The sequence below is a fragment of the Balearica regulorum genome, chromosome 2 (genome assembly GCF_011004875.1).
Source record: "Balearica regulorum gibbericeps isolate bBalReg1 chromosome 2, bBalReg1.pri, whole genome shotgun sequence".
Classification (NCBI taxonomy): domain Eukaryota; kingdom Metazoa; phylum Chordata; class Aves; order Gruiformes; family Gruidae; genus Balearica; species Balearica regulorum.
Genome location: NC_046185.1, coordinates 30,549,135 through 30,571,658, shown reverse-complemented (window position 1 = coordinate 30,571,658; position 22,524 = coordinate 30,549,135). Strand labels below are relative to the sequence as shown.

General features: G+C 36.1%; 1 protein-coding gene across 10 annotated transcripts in view; it reads left to right on the top strand.

Moving 5' to 3' along the window:
* The window catches only part of RALYL (RALY RNA binding protein like), a 404,493-nt gene that overhangs the window by 6,972 nt on the left and 374,997 nt on the right, over positions 1–22,524 (top strand). Inside the window, exon 3 of one of the 10 annotated variants that reach the window (XR_012833774.1) lies at positions 3,644–8,647. The exons of the other annotated variants lie outside the window; for them this stretch is intronic. The gene's annotated coding sequence lies outside the window, so the exon portion shown is untranslated. Of the gene's footprint in view, positions 1–3,643; positions 8,648–22,524 lie in introns of those variants that run through there. 10 annotated transcript variants of the gene reach the window in all.

Sequence of the window (22,524 nt, the reverse complement as noted above, 5' to 3'; positions counted from 1 at the left end):
CTTTCTGTTTGGTTGTGCTGTAATGGAGTTCAGAAGTACTAAAACTTTTGCGCTATCCTAGGCATCCTCTTTATTTGAACAATTTGAATTCATAAAACACAAAAAAATTAAATCCATGAATGTAACAAATGTGGATTTTGGCACACTGGGCCTCAAGGGTTACTGAATGCTAAAAGCTCTTCTTGTGGGTAGAGGGAATTATGGGCTCACTGACTTTTTGCAGTGAAACACTGTGGGTTTAGTAGTTGCAGCATTATGCTTCTGAACTTGATGCAGAGTTACTTTTTATAAAAGTAAAGGAATTCTACCTCGTTATAGTATTTTATCAAAAGATCCTTCACCCAATAAATATTAGAAGTTATATAACATTTCAGGGTGTGCTGTGCAAACTCACGCAGTGTCTATGAAATAGACACCCTGAAGGTATAATTAAAATGAAACTTCCTGTTTGGGTACCTATAAAAGGGATTAATTATACTGTGTTCTAAGTAACAAAAATATCAGTGTTGTTATGTTATTTCTCATCTTGTATTTGCCACTGATTTCACGGGGTAAACCCCAACACTTGAGATGTTGCGTAGCAGGTCAGTTTTCTAATGTATGAATTCACATCCACTTTTTTTTTCAAACTGCGGAGGAAGAAGGATGCAATTATTTTTTCCTCCTGCATATACAACTTTCAGTTAAATGGGAGTTCTGTAAATGGGACAACTGCAAGATTGGCTCTGAAGAGGTTAGCATCTTCTAGTTGTGCACTTCTAAGTTGTAGACAATTAATGTACATTATGCATCATGAAAAGAGAAACTACATTTAAATTTTGATGTATGTCACTTTTGCTTTAGGGGGATAGTTATCAGGACATTGATGCTATTTTTATTGTTTATTATTTTATGAGTAAAGCATACTGTGTTGCCGTTCATCAGCATGTGCCCTACTCTGGTGGGTGATGTGGAAACAGAAAGTTGCAGAATTAAACCCTGGTCCTATTAAAATCAGTGATACATATGCTGGTCAAAATTTCCTGTCAAAACATTTTTTCTGTAGATTTTTGATAAAGTGATTCACACAAAAGGCTCAATTCATCTCACTTAACCTTGCTGTTTAAAAAATAGGTTTTCAGAGCTAAGCTAGTGATCATTTTAGCTATCTAAAAGTTAGTCATTGAAATCTAACACAGTCGCTCAAGGCTTTGTAGTCAATGGAGATGTATAGACCTCCAGAGACTTACATCCCAAGAGAGGCATCTATGGATAGCTGAGATGAATAACCTTCCTAAAACGCCCCTCTCTTTTCACTCATGAGAAAGAGATTAGACGGGATATTTAAACTGGCTTCCTAACTTTTTGATGGATGAAGTTAGAGGAGATGGATCTTATGCTTCCCCCCGCCCCCCATCTGTCGAAATACTAATTTCTTAATTAAATATTTTGTTGAAAACTAATTTTTGACCACTAGAATATTCATGGCTTTCAGTTTTTACTTTAATTTCTTTTCAACTTCTGTGGTAATTTTTTTACAAAAATGCAAATGTCTTTCTAAACACTTCGAATTGGTTCTGGACTGTGACAAAATTCCCAAAGATTTCTTTCGGGGCAAAGATTTCGCACTGTTTTTCCATTTCTTCACCCAGTTTTCTGGGTGTAAATCTCCAACTTGGTTCTTCAATGAGTTCTCCTTACAGAGTCCTATTCTAAAATCCAAGGACTTGAGCTGTTGGGTACAATCATGGACCTCACTTGAGAAACCTTTGAAAATAAGTGAAAGATAAGGATTATGTGGGTGGCAATGGAATCAGCTACTTGCACTTTGCATATGCAAATGAATATCGATATATAGTCACAGTGTTAAAAAATGATTAGTAGATCAACAAACAGCAGAAGCCCTGAATTTGAAAGTTCTAGATGGCTCTGAAGAAGGCTTTTTAAACCATAAAAAAAGCAAAAATAATAGTTTGTGAACTGAGGTGATAGGTTAAATATTTAGCTATCGATGGCATGCTGCTAATATCCTCATGTACATGCTTATTATAAAAAAATCCAGTAAAACCTGTATTTTTGAATATCTAGATAGATTTTATTTTTCTCTGTCTCAGGTAATTTTCTAGAGAAGATTGGAATTTTATTAGACTGAGTGTTAACCTTTGTATAAATCAGCTCTTATACAGAATTTATTTCAGTGACTTGCTTTAGATCTGTCCCTAGTCATTGTGAGTAGCAGGATGCAAAAGCACCAGCCAATTTGTGCCACTGCCCGGTATGCTACGATATCATCCTCTTTTTCCACAAGTTATGAATTCTGCTATTTCTTTCAATATGTGTTTGGGTTTTCTATAAGATTTTGTACAGATACCGAAATATGTGAACATAGTGTACATGTTTCCACCACAGGTTTTGTCTTATTTTCAGAGCGGCATTGTCTGAGTGCAAATGTCATTAAGCTGCTCACATACGCCGCGTTTTTCGCTGACAGCATAGTATGAAACTGAACAAAAGCTGAATCCAAATTAGAAACAAACCAGTTCGTATAATAGGAATGAGCACGAAACTCAGAGTAGTAAGAGTTAACTGCTCAAATACCGTAGTGTTACTACTATGGTAACGTAAGATGCAGCTGCGAGCTCTAACAGCTACATCATAATGGCTTGTACAGATTCGGAGATCTTACGGACTTGTCAGAATTGAGAAGAGGAGTTAAAAAGTTGGAGTTCTCAGCACTTTGAAAGAACTGTTTCAAATAAGCGGAGTAATATGCTCTGGGGTCTATAAACTGTTAACTGCAGCTACCGTGTCATGTTATACACTTCACTGCCTCTTCGTCTTCATCTTTGTTCCTCGCAATGTGCCTATATTTCTACCTTAGGTTTTTGTACTGTCCCTCAAAAATGCATTGTCTGAGCAATATTCACATAAAACAGATATACAAGGATAAAACCCTTCGCTGACTTCATGAAGTTTTCGCCTCTTTTCCCTGCTTCATTTATGCACCATAACATTTCTTTTCTTACTCGTGCGTCTCGGCTCAGAGTTAGGAGCACAGTGTTGTCACGGGAATATAAAGGTCTCATGACCGTGGATTGTCAGGACATAGATGAGCACAACTGAATTTCTCCATGAGAGTAGGGCATATAAGCCAAACTCTGCTATTTGATGGCACTGGGTATAACTCTGCCAGGTGCTCTGGGTGAGTAGGTGGTTCCGGGGGCCCTGAATGAGGAATATGTGTTCAGGGACATGCTTGTGAAAGGAGAGATTACAAGAAAAATAATTACAGTTTAGTTTAAGGAAAGAAGCTATTTCGGGAATGCCTTTTTAAAATTTATTTATTTATTTTATTTGATGCACAAGTTAACATCATATATAGTGTGACATTTAATCTCAGAAATTTTAAAATGGGTTCAGAAATTCTTGATACTTGGTAACAAATATTAATGGATATTGTAAATATTGATCATAATTTGAATAAGACTGGCTACTTTTCACTTTCAGATCTTTTAAGATCAAAATCAGCCCTGCCATAGAGACCTGTGTCACACTGTTCTGCAGTGACAAACAGAGAGGGAAGTCTATTTTAAAATATTAGGTGTGATCATTTGAATTTCTGGATCCTTTTTATCTTTTATTTGTAATGTTTTTTTTATTTCAGACTTGCTGGACCTTCCCTCCTGCTCTGGACCTCTCCCCTGGCGTCGGCACAGCTCAGAAGGATGAAAGAAAAGGAAGCAATAGGAGAGGGATGGAAGAGGGGAGAGGAGTAGAAAGAGAAGGAGGAGGGGCAGCAATAGAAATGGAGAAAAAAAATCCCCAGTGGTTCAATTAAGGCTCCAGACAATGGGGATGTTTGCGGTCCCCGCTCCTCCTTACCTTCCCCTTGGGCTCAGGCCCATCTCCCTCTCCACCACCTTAGCTTTCATCAGCACTACAGATATTTCACTACTCGTTCCCATTTTTTATTAAAGAATGAAACCAGTGCAATTAAAGTCTTGCAAATAACAAAATATAGCCCTCTTCTCACAAATTATAAGATGACATTATTCATGTAACTGTTTCTTGAAGTAAGATTATTTTCCTCTTAGTAAAGTAGACTTACATCTTTAGCTATGAAAGTATGGAATGGTTTCATACTTCATGAGTGACACAAAAAAAAGGTTAGGTTTCTCATTCCTTTTATACCCAAGGTGAGCCCTTTAAATCTGCTCGCATATGGCTCTATTTTTCAGTTTTATTCATATAGAACCAAAAGCAGACTTTCTACTGGTCTTCATTCACTTATTTATTTTTTTGCCTTCCCTTCTTCCAAAGCTGAACTTCCAGGGGTCCTTCTTACTCCTCATCATCTGAGTAAGAGTATAAATTAAAAAAATATTCCTAATTCCTTGAATTAGTTTGAAATTTGCTATGTAATATTCAGCTTTGTAGGCCAAATACTCCCACCAGAGTGAAAAATGCAATCTGGTGTTTTGCTGTGCAGTGTGACTGTCAGGCAGACAAGAAACAGGGACCCCACTGCTCAGTGCTGGTCCGGCACTTGGCTTGGTCCCGATGTCTGGCCAGCCTTCCCAGCTGGAAGGCCAGACACTGTGAAGGTGGAGGAGTGCTCGGATTAAAGGGACTTTTTGGTCAAACCTCTTTTCCTTCCTTATATGTACCTGCTTCCTCACAGCCGTTCCCACCAGGAATCCCTTCTGTCTGACAGGGTTGGCTTGGGGGTGTTGACGGAAAGGGTAGATCCAGCAATTGGTCCTTCTAAGAAGGTATTTTCTAAATCTAGAGCTTAAATTGATCCTATGGCTCCTCTGTACCAATCTGCCTGATACAAAAAAGCCAAAGGGTAGCCCCTGGGCCAATACGAAACAAAGCCCAGTTGCAAATTTGCAGACTTAATTCTGTAAATGGCAAATACTAAGAATTCCCAATTGCTTATTATGTACTATAATCAATTATGGTAACTGAGTGAAGAAAGGTGTTACTATTCATTACAGATGCTGGTGGAACAGGTCCAGAGCGGAATGATCAGGTCCAAAAAGGCTGAAATACATTTTATATCCTAAAAAGACTTCCTAAAAAAGTACCGTAGACAAAATTGTTAGGCATTATGCATATCTAAATACAATAAGTCAAATGCAAACATGCTATTAAATAAAAATACAGTACATAAAACTGCAAGAAAACAATTATTTCTTTCAGGGATTTTATGTTTAAGGATATGTTAAATTTTATTAACGTTTAGGAGAACTTAATTTTACATTTTCTTAAAAGATGCACTGTAAACTGATGCAACTGACTGTTGCCTCATTACCTGACTAGAAAATTTTAAATTTCAGTTGGTATTTGAAGTCTGCCAGATGTATTGTTCTTAAAGTTTGTTTAGATTTTGATTATTTGTGCCCAGCTTACTTGAGTCACACACTTGAATAGTAGGTTTCTGATTTCAGCAAGGGCTCCTGAACTTGGTACTTCGGGTCTCTGGGCAGTCTCTACGAAAAGTGGGCACCTTGAAAGAGCCCTTTGGGACAAATTGGTGAGGTACTCATATTCCCTGGAGAACCATACTGAGAGCTTTGGCTGTCCCACAGGATGAACAGGAGCTCCTGCACGCAGCAGGACGTGCTTGGCAGAGAGCGTGTCCATCCCTGTGCTTGAACCAGGGAACTGCTTTCTGCACATCCCTCCCCTGGGATTTTTTTAAAGACTTCCCTGGTTCTTCAGCAACTTATGGTCTGAGGTGGAGCTTATTTTTTTAAGGCAGGTAGCACTGCAGCAGGCAACCTGCACACCTCTGAGATTTACACTGTTTTTCAGTACTAAGTGTCATTTAAGATCAATTAAGGGAAGCCTACCTTAATTTTGGTAACTTTAGCTGGCAATGCAATAGAAGTTATGCAATTTGAAACCCTCAACTGCTTTTGAAATGTGATGCAATTATCCCATGCTTCAGAATTGAGATTCATTTGCAAAGGGGAGAAATCTGACTTTCTTACTTCTGTAAGTAGATATTTTGAAGCCACTGGTGTTGGTGAGGTCAGTAAGACTGCCCACACAAGTAAGATAAAGAAGGAGCTGTGGAAACGGGTCTGAAACAAATATTTTTCAAATCAGGGGTGGAGAGATGATGACTTCCTTGGACTGACTCAGATCCTTTGCCTTTTCTCAGTCCTACCATCCTATCATCTCTGCCACAAATATTATATATTTTAACTTTGTAGTTTGCTTTGCAACTTTTATCTTCTCCTTCAAAGTGCGACAAAATAATTTCATATAGCAATTGCCATTTTACTTCAAAATGTAACTACAGTATAATCCATAATCATCAATTTCTTTTATGACCAGCTGTTTGCTATTATGTTTTACAGCCTTGCAGTGCATCAGTAAAGTATCTTTATAGAAGTGCAGTAATAGAGTTGGCACCTTTGAAACTAGGACCTTCCTAATGAAAACTTTGAAGGCTTTGATCTTTTCCTGAAAGGGTAGTGCTCTTTACATATGTTTATAATCTGGCTCTTTCAAATTAAATGCTTTGTGACCTCTGCAATGTGATATAAAACATATCTCATGGTATTGGATGCTACATGTAAGGTGTAAGTTTTGAAATAAATTACATTAGTCTTCTGGTATTAGACTTCATCCATGAAATTCAAAGCAAGATTTCCAGATTATGATATTCGCCTGTTACCTGCTGCTCAGACAGAGCAACCAGCAGAGGTACTTTTGAAAGTCGAGAGAATTTCCATCCCTACTAAATACAGAGTTAAAGGTCTGACCTTAGTATCTTTATGGAAGATTTACTGTGTGTAGAATGTAGATTACTGTGTTATGATGGCAATCTCTATTTGGCCTAGAAAACAGGATTGTGGTGGAAACAAGGCTGAATGAAGGCTGCCATCATCATCAGTAAGATACTTCATATATGAAAGATATTTTTAGTAAATATGCCAAGGGCAAGGCGTACCATGTCCACTTTGAAGATAAAATGTGTAGCTTTCTGTCTGTAGCTTGTAGAAAGATGGAGCCCACATAGAAACGGGAAGTCAGGCACTGCTCTCACTTGCAGTTTTGCAACACTGTGGACATGAGTCCAACTCAATTGTGCTGTGACAGAGTTTTATCTGAGGACATAATTTCTTGTTTTGATTTTTTATATTAAAGATGAGAAATTGTGCATGGTATTTTCTCATAAAAGTCTATCTTTCCCAGTCTCGTGTATTTTGAACAGTACAGAGCATACCTTGATATGTAGGTGTACTTATGTAACTATATCCAAGGATACACCCTGTCTTGTAATTAAGTCTATAACAACTTTACTATTGATTTCATTGGGAGCAAGATCAGGCTTCTGTCTTCAATACAGTAGGATGTGTTTCTTACATAAATATGGAACAGGATATTAACTCAATAGAACCGACAGTCTGCTACCTGTTGAATCATGGGTTCTGAAGATGGCATAATAAAAATCTGATTTAATATAAAAAATGCAACGTTGTTTTTCCCAGTAAATGAGTTGTTATATGTTTTTTTTTTCTGGTATACTAAAAGTGAAAAAGAGCTGATGTAGTGGGTCAAACTCAAGGTCCAGCTAGCTCATTATTCTGTTTCTGATGGTAGTAAAGAACAAGAAAAAATTATATTCTCACAAGAGGCTACTTCCTAGTAGAATATGTGAAATACCAGAATACTAATGCAAAAATAAGCTATACTGACATGTAGTTTATTTATAGTTTATTTTATAGTTTATCAATATTAATAAATTGATACAGAAATGGATACCTCATACAATTAGATACATATCGGGACAGATCACACTATCTTACCAAAGTAAATATCTATTAATGATCATATCAATTAACAGCAACTTTGTATTCTGTAGAAAAACAAAACCTTCAGATATACCATAGAGAGTATGCTTAAAGCAGAAATACATTTTAAAAAAACAAAACCAAAAATATTCATTTGTAATATATGTGCAAGATGATGAAGTAGGAATACATTATTCGATTAGTATTCCAGCTCAGATCAAACTCCTGAAGTAATTTCAAATTATAGCAGTTTGTAATTTCCTAAATTCTGGCATTTTCTAACTTTGTATTCCTTGGCATTTTTTCAATATAGTGGTTTTTTGAATGTATATGTGGACAATCTATATTTACTATATTGAGGGAGATTACTTGTCTAGGCATATATATGTGAAGTTTCATTATAAAATATCTAACAATGATAGCATAAAAAGACAGTTATTTATGAAAATTGTTTTGGAGCATTGCCTCGTAGCTTCTTATTGAAGCTATAAATTTGAAAGTTTCCCATCTTTTCTATTTGCACTATTGTATGAGGAAGTAAAACAGTGAGACTAAAACAGAAGCATGGTTTAATGAACAGAGCAGATCACTCAAGCTTGGTCATGTCTGTATCCCACCAGAAACTCTGGGAGGAAGTCCTCTGGTTTTTGTGAACTTCAGCTGCCATGTGTCTTCACCTATTTACATTTAGGACAGTAACATTTCTTTAAGGATTTACTATATTAGTCAAATTTCATCTAAGAATTTTAAAGCCTTTATGCTTCACAAATCCTTATCATGTAAGTAATGATAACATAAGAAAACGTTATTGATTTGTGCTGCCAAAGTGCATAGGAACCCAGCCATGAAACAAGACTAGCAGCTTATTAAAAAAAATAGAGGGCGAGCTCCAACCTCAGAAGTACATGATTTATATGCAGCTTGCAACCCACCATGAGTGCTCAGGATTCTACAGTATGTTTTCAATAATAACAATTATTTTTTTCAAAATAATGATCACAGTGTAAATATTTAAATTCTGTTCAATGTGAAATCATCTAAAGTATTTGCATGCATTACCTCTGTGAACTCATTCAGTCACAACCTCTCACCAGCAGTGTATTGAAAATATAATCGGTGAAAATATCCTTATGCATTTAAAAATATTCTTTCTTACTATTAGCAATTTTTCTCTCATGATATATATTTTGTATATAAGCCTTCTGTTATACTTGAGCTATGGTATCATTTTCCTTGTATCCTTTTTATAAGTAAGTAAGTCCCCAGATAGTTCTTTCACTTGGAGGGTTTTTTTTTATGTTACTATATTTCTCAGCACCTTTTAACAAAGCTCAACCTAAAAAAAAAGGGGGGGGGGGGGGGGATGGGTCTTTATTAATAGAATAATAACAACATATTTCAGAGCAGGTGGAGAGCAACTTAAGAAACAGTGAAATTATCACAGTGAAATCTTAACAAACATCATACAGCCATTTTGTAGGCAAAATTTTAAAAATGCATGCAGCTAATTTTGATTTTTAAATAACCTTTCATGGAAGTAGTTACGTCCCAACAGTTAAACAGAATCTATGAGAAGTTGCTGATGTTGTTCCTTCATTACCATATAAGAAATATATGTGTATATATATAAAAAAAGATATCCTATATCTTACGTGATCTTATCTGGTATGATATATGGTTTAAGATAAGATGTAAATTTTTGTTTATTTACAACAGAGAGAATCAATTTGTGTTTTTCCAAGCACCATGTATTAGACCACAACTGAATCATTAAAAAGGAAGATAGCTGTTTTCAGAAGCAAGACTAAAAGAAATAATTTTCTTTCAGTGAAATCAAATGTTAGTTGATATGAATCCATGGAAAGATATTGCATGAGCTCATAGTCTGGCTTAAACACATAGTTTCATTTGCATGTTTAGTCTCCATCTAGCTGAGTATACAAGGTCTGTGATGGGGCAGGGAGTGATGTGGCTTTTGGCTTTGGTTAGGATTCCCCTTGGTTGTGCAGGAACTCACTGCTGATGTAAGGACTTCTCTCCTGCCAACCAGCAACCAGCTTTTAAGGTTTCGTACTGTAAGTTTATTCTTTACGTGATCACATAATTAAATATGGTTAAATCCTACAACTCACCAGCTTGTCTAGGAATAATATATATACATAGTGGACAAAAATTACTGTGCAGCTGAAATGGAAGTGTTGAATCTTGGGGGAAAATTCCCTTCATAATATCTTATTCTGCAATACTATATTAAAAATTGCTTTAGTACCAAATAAAATAAAGTGTGATTTCTTGTAAATCAGTATTGGTGTTTTCTGTAGTCAGATTCTCATCCAATTACTAAAGTCCGACTTAACTAGCTTGTAAGGTTTTTTAGGATTCTAGATTGAACTGGCTGCTATAGAAGGACACCTACAGTTGCCACTTTTTGGCATCCAGGATTGTATGTCAGGCATAGCCAAAATTTTACAACATTTAAAGTATAGCTTAAAATGAAATCTTGTTGCAAAATAAATTAAAACACAGTTCTGTAATTTTTTTTCCATAAGGACTTGGAGGAATGTTGCCATCATCTGACTTTTTATTAATGTAGAACACTTGTTCTTTGCCAAATGCTAACACAAGGAATTTTCCCCATCTCACTATAGAAACTTTATAAATCGCAGTATTTTAGATTATGGTGATATTGCATCTCCAGTGTATAGAAAAGTGTTATAATCTAAACCAGCAATTTTCAAAAACATATTCAAAAAAAAATTAAAATATTTGGGGTTATATAGGTTCTTTCTGGTTCTAGATAGTATTCTTAATGGAATTGATTATTTTTGTGAAGTCACGTTTATTTGGAAAAATGAACAATAAGAAGTTTTCTTGTACACAGCAGAAGACAGGCAATGGGAGAGAACTTTGTCACTCAGTTTCTTGGCTCCTTTTAGGCAGCATTTTTCCCCAAAATCTTTTCTCAGCCTTTTTTTGTTCTGAGGACACACCTACAGTGTAGATACATGTGCAGTCCCTCTGCCCACCCCAGCTTCAATGTCTTTAAGACATCGTAGTGTTTATTTGACTTTCAGAAGACTCTGAAAACTCAATGCTATGTTAGTGTAGCCTCAAATGCACAGCTCAAACGTCTCTTTTCAGTTCACTCCTCTGTTCAGTCCTCCCATTTAAACAAGTGCTCCCTAAACCCCTTGCAGAAGATCAGTGTTTTGGGCCGTAGGCAGTTTTTCCAGTAGGAAGTTACAGATAAAGACAGACAATTTTCTTGTCCATTGAACTAAAATGGAGCGTATTTGCTGGAAAACAGGAGACTGGTCCAGCAACACCTGTTTCTTTTACACCTTTAATTCATCTAGTAGGGACTTCCCTATTAGCCACTTTCCTATGATCATTAGGGCTGAAGGTGATATTAATTGCACTTTGAAAATAAACACTAGTATTAGTTACTTTTCTTTCATATGTTTTTAAAAGCACAGAAATTAAAAAAAAATCATTGGAGTGCAGATATGGGATATCATATTTTCTACACAGAAAGCTGAGAATATGAAAATATTTTTTCTGTTGATGTAAATTGTCCATTTATTATGGCTAACAACTTCTACATACATGCACCATAGTTAACTTTCTTTGAGCTAAACAAAATAATCCAGTTAATTTCACTGATGGGCTTCAACCTTTGACCACCAGTAAGAGTATGGTCACATCTTACAGGACACACTGAGTCATCCTCCTCCTCCAGATATATTGGAGAACCCATGTAGAAACTGCAAAGATACTGGGCGGTGAGAGGAGTCTAGTATCTAACGGAAGGATGTATATGCACAACAGAAACAATTAGTGCCTGGACCTTCACTATGATTCCTCTTTACTCTCCTTCTTTGCTCTTTTTAGGATTTCAATTTCACATGGAAGCCTCCTCCTGTATGTGTCCCTCTACAGAGCTACTGACGTATCTGAAATCTTTTCACTAATCCTGCAAAATCAAATACAAATAATCACAAAAGCAAATAGTGAAAGGCAAGAAGGCTACCAAAGCTAATGTTTTCTGAAGTTAAGCTAAAATTTTAAAAATACTGTGGCCTGGACATTTTTAGACATAGTGACCAATATTTGCAGCTGGTATAAATTGGTAGGATGTTTTCATTAAATCAGTGGAGAATTGATTACATTGTCATAACTTGTTCATGGCATATGTAATTGGGTTTGCCTCCTTTTAGTGATATGTTGTGGGAAGTACGCGGATTAGTTCTATACTGGGAAGATCATTTCAGTCTTATTGCAGAATGACTAATGGAGCTTGGCAAATGTTGAGGTAATGCACACGTGTGCTGTATTTGGAGGCTGGGGCAAAACGTGATGCACATGAAACCTGAGCACAGAAACTATAAACTTGGAAACCATCTTTTCAGTGAAAGCTATTTAGCTCTAGAGCCTCTCCTTTGCATTTTGAGAGGATTTAGAGGAATGCATTATTCATAGCAAAAGAATAGTTAGAAAGTCAGTTGTTTCTGATGGAAGGTGGTGGGCACAAGCTTGCATATTTTATAGCCATTTTATGTTACACACTACTGCAGAAAAATCTGTCTTGTGCCTTGAATAGGATATTGATTATAATCAATCAGACATTTTACATAGACTAAGGTATGTCCTACTTAGCAAAAACTGTAATGACAAAGAGTGTATTAATGGATCCTAGAAATTTTGGCATTAATTAGACCTGCTGAGGTTTTAACTGTAAAGGTTGCTCTATAAATGTGCTACCATTTGATAACCCAATTTTTAGATTGATTATTAGAGATACAATAGAGCATTTTATTATGTTAAATCTTGAGAAGGTTTAAATAACAGAAGGTTCAAGTGACACAGTCATCAGATGTTCAGCTGTCAAAGCACCATTTTTCTGATTGTTCTGCTTTGGACCAAAAATTGCAATTTGGTTTGGGAAGTATGCTTTGGAGCCAGAATGGCTGAGAGGGGTTGAAGGATCATGCCATGAAAGATGAATTTTAACTGGAGGATTAGATCTTTTGAGGAAAACATATGGGCTCTTTCTCTTTTGATAAAGAGAAAAATATCCATAAATTGAAAAATTCATTATTGTAACCCTTTTTTTCCTCTTCTGTGTTTTAGAACCAATATTATTTTTTTTCCATTGGTATGTGTAATGAGCCATAGTTAATATATGCTACTTAGCTTAATCTCTCTGAAACTCAGCTTTCAGTATGAAAGAAAGGGGGCAGGAGGAGAATGAATACATACAAGAGATAAAACCTGAAAATATATGCATGGCACCTGAGCCTCAGCTGTCACCTCATGGATAAAGTATAACATGGAACAGTAGGTAGGATTTGATTTTGCTGTTGACCTTGTGGTGTGAGCATATCACATAGTCTTTCTGAGCCTCTTTGTTCTTGTTAGTCAAATTATTTTGCTAGTTGGAACCACATACCTTCTTGTTGATGTAAAGTATCATAATGAATCTGCAATTATAAAAGAGGAGCTGTGCAGCAAGAAACAGTGTTAAGATGGATTTCTTACACTTTATTAGGGAATGTCCACACTGCTGGCAGCTCTTTCAAGACTGATAAATACGCGTCTTTGAGCTGATATTGTAACATCCCTGAAAACAATCAAACAAAGGACAAAATTTGAAGTTTTTATGAAGGTACTTTGCAGCAGCTTTGTGAATGTGTGAACAGGAAAATGTAATGACTAAACATTTTCACACCATGTTTTATTCAGTTCCATTCAAATGTGCTTTTGGGGCCTGAGGAAGCTGTGCTTAGTGAAGGACCTAGGAGTTTTGAGAGTCAAAACAGAGGTATCTGCTGGCCTGCTTCTCACTCTTGTAATTCCTCAGATTAGCAGCTGCTTTGATTTGTGCCAATGGCTCCCAAAAAGGATTTTTTAGGCAGGTATTGTCAACGTATGGTACATTCTGGCTGTAATTTTTCAGGGTCCTGGCATGTACCATTGGGTAGAGGTGCAAGATATGGTTACAAGCTATAGCTGCTCTTAGTTCTCCCATACTGGTGTGATCCTTAACTGTCTTAAAAGGCAAGTTTTCCTGATCTCTCTTCAGTGCTAGAAAAAGGCAGGTTTGTTGCCAGAATGTGGCTGTAGTCAACCTCCCCTGAACATTTCTGAGATTGTAATATCAGTATGTTAAAGTGAAAGAATATGCCTCAGTGAGTTGATTCAAAAATAAATGGTGTGCCAAATACTGTTGTTTATTGAAAGGAAAAAACTTTCAGGCTGCTGAATAATAACATACACATGGGATTAATGAAACCTATGGGTGACAGAAATGTGGCATAAACATTCCCTATTGTTCTCTTATTTTTTTAAGAAATAGTGCACAAGAGGTCCTTGTCATGTGGTTCCATTGGTTACTGCTTAGTTGGCTCATCAATGAAGAGACACCTGGCAGAGGAATCCGAGATTTGCATTCGGTGATTTTATCTGTGAGAGTTTCTGTAAACAGTGCCTTTAAAGCTGATTTGCTGGAACTTTCAATCAATCTAAAACTTGAACACAAAACCCATTCATGTTTCCTAAATACCATTAGATTCACCATGGACAGAGCTGGGTTTGCAACTCAGTCTCCATGTATTGACTCTCCTGGTTGTTGTAATGCTTTTGAACTGTGCCTTCTCTGCCTCGTTTTTCCCCATCTTTGAAATGGGAATAAACCCCTCCATCATCTATCTATGGTTATCTATCACTCTGTAAGATTTCAAAGCAAATATTTTAGCAGCTGTGTTTTCAACCACTGTCACAAGGTTGTCTATAGATATGTTGAAAAGGTAGCCCCCAATACTAGTAAACCTATGATCTACTCTGGATGTATACTCAGCCAAAGGTCACTCAGACTGATAGAAAGAGAAAATATATGGCTGAAACATATGGAATAACTGTCTTTACCATTCATTCTTTCCTTTCTGGCAAAGTCCCTGTAGCTAGTAGTATTCTCTACCTTAGCGCTGGTGGCCACATGTTCTGAAACAGTGGGGAAAGAAATTTTTTCTTCTGGAATAACACATTAACCAGTTGAGACTTGGGAGAGCTGAGTGGTTTAAATGAATAGGCCGTGGTCTCTGTGAGGGTGATATTCTCTCATATATAGGTAATAGCTTTTTATTGTTGTGTTAGAATGTGACACAAGAGAGGTCTCATGCTGGACCTGTGTCTGAAATTGCCTCTGATCAGCCAAAAAAAGGAAAGGCTGCTCTCCGTGTGAAATGATGGATGGATGGATGGATGGATTTGTCTGGTTAGGGAAAAAAAACAGTGACAGGGAACCAAAATTTTCCTACATACATATTTAACCAAAACTACTGAACAATATGCTTCATTTTGTCACTGGAAATATTTTGTTATGAGATGATGATTCATCATTGATCTTTGCTCTCTGCCGATGGAACAGCTCTCTTGGGAGGAAAATATAATCTATATCTGTCTTATTTGTTTGACAAGCTGAAAAAAATCAAGAAACAGACTTCTGCTTTTGTTTCAGTGATTTAAAGTACATTTTCTAACTTTTTATTCGAAGAAGCTGTTTGTAAATCTAGTCTAGAAAAATGGTGTTTTTATAAGCTTCAGGAGCATGTTTCATTTGGAATGAATGAATTATTCCTTGCCAACAGACAGCTGTAAATACATAAAACACTCAAGCTTTTTGAGGCTTGGCTCAAATGCCAGCACAAAATCAATGATAAAAATCAATGCCTTATATGTGCAGTACTTTACTTAATCATTTAAAAAATTATTTCAGTGAGACATAGAGGGCCAGATCCAGAGCAAATGTTAGAAATAGTTTTGCTTCTATAGAGTTCTATTGATTTACTCCTGTGCTAGATCTGGTCCACTGTGGAAACTAAATTTAATATAACTGTATCTTTTAATATATTTATTTATTAGTACTGAACATCATTGCATTTTCCACAACCACAAAAGTGGATTATGTTCATGGCAAATTCTTTACATACATAGAATGTGTAGCTGTGTCTGACATGCAACAAAATTACACTTGACATTTATAAGCTCAGGACTGAGTTTTCCATTTCATTTTGTGTAATTTATAAAACAAGTTCATTTCTAATGTTACACCACTGATTATAACTGCTAATTTGCATGAATGATTAGGACACCCTTTGTGAATTAGGGATTATAAATAAAAATTGCAGCAAGTATGATCTTTCAGAAATAAACTTTCTACATTGATTTGATATAGTTTGTTCAGATTTAATAATGTAGGATAAAGCACGTAGTATCATGCCTTAAATATTTTGTAAGTATATCTTAGAAAAGTACAGAACTACTAGTAGACATCAGTAATACTCTCTGCTATTTAAACATTGGCAATAAACAGGGGAGAGAGTTTAGAAATTGTTTCTTAAACCTAATTTGATATGTCTTGCGCTTATCCATGCATTCTGTTGCGGTATGGGGCTTGTTAGGTGGTGCAGATGCTGTGGATTGCAGCGCTGGGTGTGGAATTAACTGTGGAGTAAATTCTCTGGTATAGGTGAGGAGTCAGACTTTCAGAAATGGTAACTATGATGCTATTGACTTTACTTGCAGCTGATATGGCTCATTATCTCTAAAAAATCCAGAAATAACTCAGGTGGAAATTAAAATATGTTACATTATAAAAACAATCAAGTTAATATTTTTGTGAATGCGGTTTCTCAATTCTTGACATCATGCATTTGGAATTCTTTACTTAATACTTTGTCAAGGTAATTGCCCTCATTTAATATCAGTCAGCCCAATCCTCATGAAAAATATCCATTAAGCTCACTAATAATTGTCAGGCAACTAAAAAAAATGCAGACTGCATCTTGTATGCCTTTTCCTTTTTTAGTGGAACATCCGTTTCTAAGGTAAGTAACCTGGCTATTGTCATCTCTTTAATTGTTGTACTGTTTTCTCTGGTTAATAACTAATACTTCCTTTAATTTGCTTTCTATCTGTGACACCTCATTTATTATAAATTGCTGTAGCCTGTATTTAATATCTAGACTTATTATTGTACAGAATATATTAATTAGGTGATACAGCAGTTTATACCATTGGGTGAGAAAGATGAAGCAAGGTAATTTATACTGCTTAAAAAGGAGTTATGAATCATAGCCAGCTGCTGTTTGTGCACAAGTAGTTAATGTGGGTTTCATACTTAAAATATGAAGTTTATATGTTTTTTGTTACACTTTTGAGACAGATTTTTGTTAGTAATATAAGGAAAATCATGTTTATCATTCAATTTGCAAAGCTGATTGATTACATATTGAGACTAATCCCTAGATCAGACATAACATGTCAAGGCATAGACTGGATGACTTTTTGAGGTCTCTTCTAATTGACTTTCATGATTCCATGATTAAACTGAAGTAACGAATAATACAATATATTTTCATGGTTTTGTAAGATTATAGGCAGCCCCTGTTGTTAAAATTCAACAGTATATGACCATGTTTGTGTTTTATCTGTTATATATTTGTCTATTCTAGTTATTCTGGTTTGTTTTTTGTTTTTCTTGTCTGCCCTTTAAGAATTGCACTCTTTTGTAAAAGATCGGAAATACAGAATGTTATCAATGTTAGTTGTTTCACTTCATAACAGCAACAATACCAACCAATATTACACTCAGGAACCTAAGACAACAATAATTAAATTTTGCCATCAAGAAGATGAGTATTTTTCAGGAAGGAAAAACTAGTTTGTGATTAAGAGCTGAAATCCTATCGTCCTGAAGTTCAGCATTAATGGCAATGTGTAATTCAGTTATCACAGAATCATAGAATGGTTTGGGTTGGAAGGGACCTCAAAGATCATCTAGTTCCAACACCCCTGCTGCGGGCAGGGACACCCTCCACTAGACCACGTTGCCCAAAGCCCCATCCAACCTGGCCTGGAACACTTCCAGGGATGGGGCATCCACAGCTTCTCTGGGCAACCTGTTCCAGGGCCTCACCACCCTCACAGTGAAGAATTTTTTCCTTATATATAATCCAAATCTGCGCTCTTTCAGTTTAAAGCCATTATACCTTATCTATCACACCATTGCAGTTTTATGAAATAAATGAATATATATATATCATGAGTAGGCATTTTGTTGTCAATTATGTTTAAAGTTTAGAGTGTATAGTTTTCTGTTCTATTTGAAATAATGGAACTTGGTTCACTCATGATATACTTGGATACATTAAAAGGGAAACAGTTTCTTCATGGCTATCTCCTGAAGATTGTACAGTGACTGGAAAAACCCTGTTAAAAATGGAACCTATACAGGCACCACTTTGAAAACTGAGGAAGACATGTAATACACAGTCACGAGAAAACATTTGGCTTCGTACCTGGCATTCATTCACAACAGCTGCGTGTGGCATTATTTGTGCAAAAGCGTGTACGGTTATCTTTGCACTCCTTAAAGTGGTTCTTTGTGCCAGAAGGCTGCTCAAAAATTCTTTTTGTTGCCAGTAGCCAAGGAGTTATTACCACATTCAGAGACTGTCAGAAAGGCTGAGTCCCGTCCTATTTCCCCTGGCCATTCTCCGTACTAGTTGCAAGGAAAGGAAATTACGTGGCCCCCACTCCAGCGGCACGGCATCACTGCAGGATCTCTCCGCGCTGTGCTCATCACCCCTGCGTCCTGCTTTCTGCCGTTAGCACGCTGTGAAGCAATTGCTGTGCGCCGAAGCCTGTCTGTTGGATGTAGGTGAACATTTATTCACAGTTGTAAAATAAGCCTTGTAGAGACAAGTGTTAAACCTGGGAGAGAGAGAGTGAAATCCTCATTCCGGGGCAGTTAAAGGCAAGGTTTCCATTAACAATGAGAGCCCATGATTTTGTCTTGGCTGTATTACAATGATCTTCCTGCCTGAAGCTGCTTCTCTTCTAGACAGACTTATACGGGGATCAGTCTATGTAGCGACAGATCCATTGGCCAAATTCATTTTGCTTTTGCAAAACCAAAGTAAACAAGATCTGCAAGGACTCCTACAAGCAGAAGTTTTGGGAATGGCATCGTGTCTCAAGATGAATTGCTACAGCTGTCTCAAAATGTGGCTTTGTAAAGAGGGAACATTTTTCACATTAGCTGTACCAAGCTAATTGTCATTCTCTTTAATGCTATAAAAACTTACATTGTCTTGCTCAAATCTGTGCTTTCTGAAGCACAGCATTCTTATCATGGTCTTTTAATAGCTGGTATAATGATATAGCATTACATTTCAGTAGAGGAGGAAGGCTTGAAAGTCTTCCATGAGTGAAACTCCCTTTAGCTTTAAATAGGGACTTGACTGACGAATGAAATAACCTATATTTGAGGAAACTGCTCTTTGAGTGGGGACAGGAAAAACTGCACAGTGGTTTTTTGGCCGTAGAGTCAGGTGACAGATTGAATGGCACCACCAAACCCATTATTACTATTGCTTTTCTGGGTCAGAATACAAGTCCAGTAAAGGCAACAACTACTTTCACAGCATATGAGATTAAGGTAGCCCTGCTATAATCCCTGCTTTCTAAAGACAAGAGAAGGTGTTTTTCCTTCTTACCAGCAGGTGAGAAGGCCATGTTTACTAAGGCTGGGTGCGAAAGAGTGATCGTTGTCTCCAAGGAAGCATGCAGGAGTCCAGTAAATTTGCCAAATATGCTCAAATTAGAGCTGTCATGTGTCTGTGAGTGAACAGATGGAAATTGTGAATCAAGACCATAGCCTTAAAATGTCATCGGGAAAAAAAATTCAGGTAGCCCATCTAGGAGAAGCAGCAGCACAATAGCCCTAGGCATGGTGTTTGTTTAAAATTGGAGGACTGATCAGACAAGTGTTTCAGGTGGATCTTGTACATATGTATGTGACTGATGAAAACTAATTTTCTCAGTAAAAGTGTTTTATGGCTGAGAAAGAATTGCCAGTATTTTTTCATAAGTGCCTCAGCTGTGGTCTGGGAAAGGAATCCATGCTAATAGTAGAACATTCCTGTATCTCATATTTCATTTTAATATGAATTAAAATGATTAATTAATGTAACTGCCACTATAATTCCTTTCATTCTTTTGAATTTTCTGACACTATTTCTTCCTGTGGGACTGAGCACAAGTTTTCAATTGAGTTCACAAGGTATTAGGTATCTCAGGTTTTGTACATATTCACTTTGAAACATTTAAAACTATATTTTCATCTAGATGTTTTCATTGCAATCAAATCAAGACAGATATCCAGAAATGCAGATTACCCAAATTAATGAATATTTTTAGATATTAAAATTGGTATGGAAGCTAATATATATGTTGAGTACAGTGCTGCCCTGGAAATAATTAGAAAGAAAGACACAGGGCTTAGTAAAAAGAATCATAAAAAGGGTAAGGGAATCTACAAATGAGCAGATGACAGCAGTCTTAAATTGGGATGTATTGAGCTATAGGGAGTTTACAGCTGGAACTTTTATGGAAATGGTCCTGAGATAGTTTTTTTGTTTAATAATTTCACTATTGATATTGGTAAATATTAGGAGTGTGCTGGTGAAATTTGCTCCTATCAGACAGGCAGAATGGCATCAATAATGCAGAGAAGGACTAGGATATCATATAGGAGAAGGTGAATAGCCTTTAGGATTGGGATAACAGAAACACAGTTAAATACTAGGTGATGGTCACTTCTTAACATCAGTTTTGAGCTGTAAGATCCCTTCCAGTCCTGTATATTTTTGCTCTTATTGATTTTGGATTGTCTATGAAGATAGTCTATAGAAGATGCCATTTCTGCCTCTACTTGATTTTTAACTATTTTGCAAGTCATATCACTTAGGTACTTTTTTTTTTTTTTTAACAAAACTAGAAAACAGTGGAATTATTTTTACAATAAAAATCACTCCTAAACAGAATTACTTTAAACATGAAAAGTAATACTCACTGAATTGTAAACCCCCAAAAGCAAAAATATGTAATGAAAGCTGAAAAATATTTCAGTTTTTATAACACCAGCAGCCAACCTAAAAGGAGTTGAATCTTCTAAAACAGATGCTGTCTTGTGATGGAAGATAGATTGGCCTGTGAGCCTGAATAAACTTTGTCTCTAATTAGTATGCAAATCTCACCTGCTCCAGGGTTCTTCCTCTTTCAAAAACCATGATGTATTTAGTGTTTCCATGTTTTCTGGTGAATAATCTCACCCAGGAGGTTTCTTTTTCATTCCAATTTTCTTCATACCTGTAATTTTCAAAGCATGCTGTACTATTTTAGGTCAATATTTTCTTCAAAGCACCAAGCTGAGAAATGTTAGCATTTCTGAAATTAAAAAAATCCTGAAAACAAATGCAGACATTTAATAATAAAAATATTTTTACTTAATCCTATAGGGTAAAATTCTAGATTATAACATATGTTTATTGCATATGTGAAATACATACAAAAATTACAAAGAGGACTATAGCTGTTGAATATAAATTTAATTCATCTTGTAAGCTTTTGACTTTATTAGCAGAATATTTAATACCAGAATGTTCAATAAAATATATAAAAGCCTTTAAAGTTCAATCGTATACCATCAAAAATAATGGCGCTTTCAACAGAAGCAGGAACACATCTTAGTCAATGTCATTGACAGAAACCATATCAGCATGTTATCAAGTATAGGAGTTTTCTAAATTTCTGTAAAATTCTGAAAAATTAAAGTTAGCTTACACAAACCTGATTCCTCCTTCTCCTCCCTTTTTGCTGATACAGTTCCCTTGGTGTCAGCATGGAACATGAATGAAGATCTAAACAGCTGGACTTGATTCAGTATGTGGATCTCTTGAGTGATATATTCACTTCATTCAACTTCAGACAACTCCTTTTGGGACTCTGATTACCTTTTGAAAGAACCAGCCCTTTTTCTGCTGTCTAGATAGGAAAGTCAGTCTTCTAAGCTGAAATGATCAGAATCTTCATAACCTGACTGCCTCTGCTACACAAGTAACCCTCTGGGACTGAACGCAGATACACGTACGCACTCACATGCACACACACATGTGATCATGACCTGTGATGGCAATTTCTGCATGTTTAGAGGTCTCTCCAAATGCAATGGATGACAAGGCTGTACATTACACCTTACACTGTATATATATACACCGTGATTTTCTATACTTGTTATCATGAGGCAACAAGCCTATTTTGGAATGTCATATGACTACTATGGGACTATATTTGATGGGGTAATTTCTTCTATGAATTGCATGAAGTCATTTAGCTGTGCTTGTTCCATATGCATAATTCCTCTTTGGTGGCCATGAAATAATGAAAAAGGAATTCATGGCACCTGTATTTTATTTTCCAGTTGTGTGTCTTTGGACAAGTCATTTAGATGCAGATCCTGAAAGGTTGTCAAAGCTCCAATTAATTCCAAAGGCATCTTTAAAGTTTTGGCCTTTAATCTTTCTAGCCTTTGATTTCCTTAGCTGTAAGATGAAAATGTTACTATGAACATATCTTTGCAGCCCCTTGGAGACTCTTGGATGAAAGGTCTTGTAAATATGTAAACCATTTTTTTTATTATTTTCTTATTGGCCACTAAAGGGAATTTTGCATGGAACATAAGCATTTGGAACTACAGAGGTTTGCAGTGTTTATCAGAATCAAGAAATTTGCCCTACATATTTATGTAAGTATTGTGAAATAGAAGCACCAAACATAAATAATGCATGAAAATATTTAAAGTACATTTTCCCTACTGTTTTTTTTATTTTTT